The sequence below is a fragment of the Arachis stenosperma genome, chromosome 9 (assembly GCF_014773155.1).
Source record: "Arachis stenosperma cultivar V10309 chromosome 9, arast.V10309.gnm1.PFL2, whole genome shotgun sequence".
NCBI lineage: Eukaryota > Viridiplantae > Streptophyta > Magnoliopsida > Fabales > Fabaceae > Arachis > Arachis stenosperma.
The window spans coordinates 117,548,673-117,557,084 of NC_080385.1; the positions used below are offsets into that span (position 1 = coordinate 117,548,673).

Genomic DNA, 8,412 nt, shown 5'->3' on the forward strand with positions numbered 1-8,412 from the left:
AAACCTTAGGGACGATTTTGTAAGCAAAAAAAGGTTGAGGACGAAAAAAATTTTAAACCCCTACCATACGGACCAAAATCGTACTTAACTCTTTCCAATATAACTAAACCAGCAACACTAGCCTTTTAATTATAATTTCAAATCAATTTGTACCTGAAATACTTAATACATAATTAATCGTAAAATTATTTGGCCAAACTTAATTAATGCAACTAATATAAAATACTAGAATCGGACAAGGAACAGAACTGGCAATAACCAGTTTGGCCCAGTCAATTTTTGTTAAAACCAGTGGATTGGTGGGTTTGAGAAACCCAAATTTGAAATTTTTTTTAATCTCTAAGACAACGTCGTTTTCTCTTTTTTCTTGTTTTTTTGGAAAAAAATCCTAATGCTCGAGTCTCAAAGGAAGCCTCATCTCCACCTAACTCATTCTTAGACTCAATCTCACAAAGGCAGAGCTCTCAGCCTCTCACTCTCTCACTCAGTCTACCACTGCTATCACACGATTGCTTCATGTTAACAGATCCTCTGGTGCATCCTTTTCTCTATATCGTCGCCTCTATCTATGGCTCGCCTTCACTTCGTCGTGGCATGCGGCTCTTCTTGCTCCTATGCTTCTATCCTCATTTCAGCCACATCTGGCATATTAGCTTGTTCTCACTGCTGCAATGCTGCCTCCCTCTTGCTAGTCTCTAATTTGTCGTGGCTTGTTGGTGCATGAAATTGTGATCACTACTTTTTAATACACAGAACAATCCCCGGTAATGGCTCCAAAGACTTGGTGCTCAATACCATGGTATAAACACAACTTCGCACAACTAACCAGCAAGTGCACTGGGTCGTCCAAGTAATAAACCTTACGCGAGTAAGGGTCGATCCCACGGAGATTGTTGGTATGAAGCAAGCTATGGTCACCTTGTAAATCTTAGTCAGGCAGACTCAAATGCGTATAGATGATGAATAAAGCATAAAGATAAAGATAAGGATACTTATGTATATCATTGGTGGGAGCTTCAGATAAGCGTATGAAGATGCCTTCCCTTCCGTCTCTCTGCTTTCCTACTGTCTTCATCCAATCCTTCTTACTCTTTTCCATGGCAAGCTTATGCAAGGGTTTCACCGTTGTCAGTGGCTACCTCCCATCCTCTCAGTGAAAATGTTCCTATGCTCTGTCACAGCATATGGCTAATCAGCTGTCGGTTCTCGGTCAGGCCGGAATAGAATCCAGTGATTCTTTTGTGTCTGTCACTAACGCCCCGCCTGCTAGGAGTTTGAAGCACGTCACAGTCATTCAATCATTGAATCCTACTCAGAATACCACAGACAAGGTTAGACCTTCCGGATTCTCTTGAATGCCACCATCAGTTCTCGCTTATACCACGAAGACTCTGATCTCACGGAATGGCTGGCTCGTTTGTCAGGCGAGCACTCGGTTGTCAGGCGATCAACCATGCATCGTGTATCAGGAATCCAAGAGATAAACACTAGAGCCTTGGTTGCTTGTAGAACAGAGTGGTTGTCAATCACTTGTTCATGAGTGAGAATGATGATGAGTGTCACATAATCATCACATTCATCAAGTTATTGAGTGCAAATGAATATCTTGGACAAAGAACAAGCGGAATTGAATAGAAGAACAATAGTAATTGCATTAATACTCGAGGTACAGCAGAGCTCCACACCTTAATCTATGGTGTGTAGAAACTCCACCGTTGAAAATACATAAGAACAAGGTCTAGGCATGGCCGAATGGCCAGCCTCCCAAAGTGAGTTCAATCATAGAAACATGATCAAAAGCTCTCTAATACAATAGTAAAAGGTCCTATATATAGAGAACTAGTAGCCTAAGGTGTACAAAGATGAGTAAATGACATAAAAATCCTCTTCCGGGCCCACTTGGTGTGTGCTTGGGCTGAGCAATGAAGCATTTTCGTGTAGAGACTCTCCTTGGAGTTAGACGCCAGCTTTGGTGCCAGTTTGGGCGTTTAACTCCCATTTAGGTGCCAGTTCCGGCGTTTAACTCTGGAATTCCTTAGGGTGACTTTGAACGCCGGTTTGGGCCATCAAATCTTGGGCAAAGTATGGACTATCATATATTGCTGGAAAGCCCAGGATGTCTACTTTCCAACGCCGTTGAAATCGCGCCAATTGGGCTTCTGTAGCTCCAGAAAATCCACTTCGAGTGCAGGGAGGTCAGAATCCAACAGCATCTGCAGTCCTTTTGAGTCTCTGGATCAGATTTTTGCTCAGATCCCTCAATTTCAGCCAGAAAATACCTGAAATCACAGAAAAACACACAAACTCATAGTAAAGTCCAGAAAAGTGAATTTTAACTAAAAACTAATAAAAATATAATAAAAACTAACTAAAAGATACTAAAAACATACTAAAAACAATGCCAAAAAGGGTACAAATTATCTGCTCATCACAACACCAAACTTAAATTGTTGCTTGTCCCCAAGCAACTGAAGATCAAATAGGATAAAAAGAAGAGAATATGCAATGAACTCCAAAAACATCTATGAAGATCAGTATTAATTAGATGAGCGGGGCTTTTAGCTTTTTGCCTCTGAATAGTTTTGGCATCTCACTTTATCTTTTGGAATTCAGAATGATTGGCTTCTTTAGGAACTCAGAATCCAGATAGTGTTATTGATTCTCCTAGTTAAGTATGATGATTCTTGAACACAGCTACTTATTGAGTCTTGGCTGTGGCCCAAAGCACTCTGTCTTCCAGTATTACCACCGGATACATACATGCCACAGACACATAATTGGGTGAACCTTTTCAGATTGTGACTCAGCTTTGCTAAAGTCCCCAATTAGAGGTGTCCAGGGTTCTTAAGCACACTCTTATTGCCTTGGATCACAACTTTATTTCTTTCTTTTTCTTTCTCTCTTTCTCTTTCGGTTTTTTTTTTCGCTTGCTTCCCCTCTTTTTTTTTTTGTATTCACTGCTTTTTCTTGCTTCAAGAATCATTTTTATGATTTTTCAGATCCTCAGTAACATGTCTCCTTTTTCATCATTCTTTCAAGAGCCAATATTCATGAACCACAAATTCAAAAGAGATATGCACTGTTTAAGCATACATTCAGAAAACAAAAGTGTTGCCACCACATCAAAATAATTAAACTGTTATAAAATTCAAAATTCATGCAATTCTCATCTTTTTCAATTAAGAACATTGTTTGTTTAAGAAAGGTGATGGATTCATAGGACATTCATAACTTTAAGGCATAGACACTAAGACTCTAATGATCATAAGACACAAACATAGATACACATAAAGCACAATTTTCGAAAAACAAGGAAATAAAGAATAAGGAGATTAAAGAACGGGTCCACCTCAGTAATGGCGGCTTGTTCTTCCTCTTGAAGATCTTATGGAGTGCTTGAGCTCCTCAATGTCTCTTCCTTGTCTTTGTTGCTCCTCTCTCATGATTCTTTGATCTTCTCTAATTTCATGGAGGATGATGGAGTGTTCTTGATGCTCCACCCTTAGTTGTCCCATGTTGGAACTCAATTCTCCTAGGGAGGTGTTAATTTGCTCCCAATAGTTTTGTGGAGGAAAGTGCATCCCTTGAGGCATCTCAGGGATCTCATGATGAGAGGGGTCTCTTGTTTGCTCCATCCTTTTCTTAGTAATGGGCTTGTCCTCATCAATGGGGATATCTCCTTCTATGTCAACTCCCACTGAATAACAGAGGTGACAAATGAGATGAGGAAAGGCTAACCTTGCCAAGGTGGAAGACTTGTCCGCCACCTTATAGAGTTCTTGGGCTATAACCTCATGAACTTCCACTTCTTCTCCAATCATGATGCTATGAATCATGATGGCCTGGTCTAGAGTAACTTCGGACCGGTTGCTAGTGGGAATGATTGAGCGTTGGATAAACTCCAACCATCCTCTAGCCACGGGTTTGAGGTCATGCCTTTTCAATTGAACCGGCTTCCCTCTTGAGTCTCTCTTCTATTGGGTGCCCTCTTCACAAATGTCAGTGAGGACTTGGTCAAACCTTTGATCAAAGTTGACCCTTCTTGTGTAAGGATGCTCATCTCCTTGCATCATAGGCAAGTTGAATGCTAACCTTACATTTTCCGGACTAAAATCCAAGTATTTCCCCCGAACCATAGTAAGATAATTCTTTGGATCCGGGTTCACACTTTGATCATGGTTCTTGGTGATCCATGCATTAGCATAGAACTCTTGAACCATCAAGATTCCGACTTGTTGAATGGGGTTGGTAAGCACTTCCCAACCTCTTCTTCGGATCTCATGGCGGATCTCCGGATATTCACCCTTTTTGAGTGAAAAGGGGACCTCGGGGATCACCTTCTTCAAGGCCACAACTTCATAGAAGTGGTCTTGATGCACCCTTGAGATGAATCTATCCATCTCCCATGACTCGGAGGTGGAAGCTTTTGCCTTCCCTTTCCTCTTTCTAGAGGTTTCTCCGGCCTTAGATGCCATAAATGGTTATGGAAAAACAAAAAGCAATGCTTTTACCACACCAAACTTAAAAGGTTTGCTCGTCCTCGAGCAAAAGAAGAAAGAAGAGAGTAGATGAAGAAGAAATGAGGAAGAAGGGAATGGCGTTTGTATTCGGCCAAAGAGGGGGAGAAGTGGTATTTTAGGTTGTGTGAAAATGAAGGGGTGAAGAAGGGTTTATATAGGAGAGGGGGGAATGGGGTTCGGCTATTATGGGTGGGTTTGGGAGGGAAAGTGGTTTGAATTTGAAGGGTGAGGTAGGTGGGGTTTTATGAAGGATGGATGTGAGTGGTGAAGAGAAAGATGGGATTTGATAGGTGAAGGGTTTTTGGGGAAGAGGTGTTGAGGTGATTGGTGAATGGGGGAAGAAGAGAGAGAGTGGTGGTGGGGTAGGTGGGGATCCTGTGGGGTCCACAGATCCTGAGGTGTCAAGGAAAAGTCATCCCTGCACCAAATGGCACTCAAAATCACGTTTTGAGCCATTTCTGGCGTTAAACGCCGGGCTGGTGCCCATTCCTGGTGTTTAACGCCAGGTTCTTGCCCTTTTCTGGCGTTTAACGCCAGCCTGGTGCCCCTTTCTGGCGTTAAACGCCCAGAATGGTGCCAGACTGGGCTTTAAACGCCCAACTGCTAGCCTCACTGGCGTTTAAACGCCAGTGGGTTCTTCCTCCAGGGTGTGCTGTTTTTCTTCCTGTTTTTCATTCTGTTTTTTGCTTGTTCAATTAATTTTGTAACTTCTCATGATCATCAACCTACAAAATAAAATAAAATAACAAAAGAAAATAGATAAAATATAACATTGGGTTGCCTCCCAACAAGCGCTTCTTTAATGTCAGTAGCTTGACAGAGGGCTCTCATGGAGCCTCACAGATACTCAGATCAATGTTGGAACCTCCCAACACCAAACTTAGAGTTTGAATGTGGGGGTTCAACACCAAACTTAGAGTTTGGTTGTGGCCTCCCAACACCAAACTTAGAGTTTGACTGTGGGGGCTCTGTTTGACTCTGATTTGAGAGAAGCTCTTCATGCTTCTTCTCCATGGTGACAGAGGGATATCCTTGAGCCTTAAACACAAAGGATTCTTCATTCACTTGAATGATCAGTTCACCTCCATCAACATCAATCACAGCCTTTGCTGTGGCTAGGAAGGGTCTGCCAAGGATGATGGATTCATCCATGCACTTCCCAGTCTCTAGGACTATGAAATCAGTAGGGATGTAATGGTCTTCAATCTTAACCAAAACATTCTCTACAAGTCCATAAGCTTGTTTTCTTGAATTGTCTGCCATCTCTAATGAGATTCTTGCAGCTTGTACCTCAAAGATCCCTAGCTTCTCCATTACAGAGAGAGGCATGAGGTTTACACTTGACCCTAAGTCACACAGAGCCTTCTTGAAGGTCATGGTGCCTATGGTACAAGGTATGGAAAACTTCCCAGGATCTTGTCTCTTTTTAGGTAATTTCTGCCTAGACATGTCATCCAGTTCTTTGGTGAGCAAAGGAGGTTCATTCTCCCAAGTCTCATTTCCAAATAACTTGTCATTTAGCTTCATGATTGCTCCAAGGTATTTAGCAACTTGCTCTTCAGTGACATACTCATCTTCTTCAGAGGAAGAATACTCATCAGAGCTCATGAAAGGCAAAAGTAAGTCCAATGGAATCTCTATGGTCTCATTTTGAGCCTCAGATTCCCATGGTTCCTCATTGGGGAACTCAGTGGAGGTCAGTGCACGCCCATTGAGGTCTTCCTCAGTGGCGTTCACTTCCTTTCCTTCCTCTCCAAATTCGGCCATGTTGATGGCCTTGCACTCTCCTTTTGGATTTTCTTCTGTATTGCTTGGAAGAGTACTTGGAGGGAGTTCAGTAATTTTCTTGCTCAGCTGTCCCACTTGTGCCTCCAAATTCCTAATGGAGGATCTTGTTTCAGTCATGAAACTTTGAGTGGTTTTGATTAGATCAGAGACCATGGTTGCTAAGTCAGAGGGGTTCTGCTTAGAATTCTCTGTCTGTTGCTGAGAAGATGATGGAAAAGGCTTGCCATTGCTAAACCTGTTTCTTCCACCATTATTGTTGTTGAAACCTTGTTGAGGTCTCTCTTGATTCTTCCATGAGAAATTTGGGTGATTTCTCCATGAAGAATTATAGGTGTTTCCATAGGGTTCTCCTAGGTAATTCACCTCTTCCATTGAAGGGTTCTCAGGATCATAAGCTTCTTCTTCAGATGAAGCATCCGTAGTACTGCTTGGTGCATTTTGCATTCCAGACAGACTTTGAGAAATCAAATTGACTTGTTGAGTCAATATTTTATTCTGAGTCAGTATGGCATTCAGAGCATCAATCTCAAGAACTCCTTTCTTCTGACTTGTCCCATTGTTCACAGGATTCCTTTCAGAAGTGTACATGAATTGGTTATTTGCAACCATTTCAATTAGCTCTTGAGCTTCTGTAGGCGTCTTCTTCAGATGAAGAGATCCTCCAGCAGAGCTATCCAAGGACATCTTAGATAGTTCAGAGAGACCATCATAGAAAATACCTATGATGCTCCATTCAGAAAGCATGTCAGAGGGACATTTTCTGATTAATTGTTTGTATCTTTCCCAAGCTTCATAGAGGGATTCTCCATCCTTCTGTCTGAAGGTTTGGACTTCCACTCTAAGCTTACTCAATTTTTGAGGTGGAAAGAACTTTGCCAAGAAGGCATTGACTAGCTTTTCCCAAGAGTCCAGGCTTTCTTTAGGTTGAGAGTCCAACCATATTCTAGCTCTGTCTCTTACAGCAAAAGGGAATAGCATCAGTCTGTAGACCTCAGGGTCAACCCCATTAGTCTTGACTGTGTCACAGATTTGCAAGAATTCAGCTAAGAACTGATGAGGATCTTCCAATGGAAGTCCATGGAACTTGCAATTCTGTTGCATTAGAGAAACTAATTGAGGTTTAAGCTCAAAGTTGTTTGCTCCAATGGCAGGGATAGAGATGCTTCTCCCATAGAAGTCGGGAGTAGGTGCAGTAAAGTCACCCAGCACCTTCCTTGCATTGTTGGCATTGTTGTTGTTTTCAGCTGCCATAGGTTCTTCTTCTTTGAAGAATTCGGTCAGGTCCTCAACAGAGAGTTGTGCCTTAGCTTCTCTTAGCTTTCGCTTCAAGGTCCTTTCAGGTTCAGGGTCAGCTTCAACAAGAATGCCTTTGTCTTTGTTCCTGCTCATATGAAAGAGAAGAGAACAAGAAAATATGGAATCCTCTATGTCACAGTATAGAGATTCCTTTAGGTGTCAGAGGAAAAGAAAAGTAGAAGACAGAAGTAGAAAATTCGAACTTATCAAAGAAGATGGAGTTCGAATTTTGCATTAAGGAATAGTGTTAGTCCATAAATAGAAGGATGTGAGAAGAAGGGAAGTAATTTTCGAAAATTAAGTAAAAGATTTTGAAAACATTTTTGAAAAACACTAATTGATTTTCGAAAATGAAAGTGGAAAAGAAATCAAGTGATTTATGAAAAAGATTTTGAAATTGGAAATCAAAAAGATTTGATTGAAAACTATTTTGAAAAAGATGTGGTTAAGAAGATATGATTAGTTAAAAAAAATGTGATTGAGAAGATATGATTTGAAAACAATTTTAAAAGATATGATTTGAAAACAATTTGAAAAGATATGATTTTAAAAATTAATGACTTGCCTAACAAGAAAAGATATGATTCAAACATTAAACCTTTCTCAACAGAAAAGGCAATATACTTGAAATGTTCAATCAAATCATTAATTGTTAGTAGTATCTTTGAAAAAGGAAAGAAATTGATTTTGAAAACATTTGATTGAAAAGATATGATTTGAAAAAGATTTGATTTTGAAAAACTTTGAAAACTTGAAAAAAAAATTGATTTGAAAACAGAATCTTCCCCCTTGTGCCATCCTGGCGTTA

The 8,412-nt window shown here is 40.7% G+C and overlaps 1 non-coding gene across 1 annotated transcript; it reads left to right on the top strand.

Annotated features, from left to right (window-relative positions):
* The first annotated feature begins 7,046 nt into the window (after positions 1-7,046).
* On the top strand, positions 7,047-7,154 carry LOC130952266 (small nucleolar RNA R71). Its single transcript, XR_009074447.1, has one exon. It is a non-coding gene; the product is annotated as a small nucleolar RNA R71 (small nucleolar RNA).
* Positions 7,155-8,412: the final 1,258 nt, after the last annotated feature.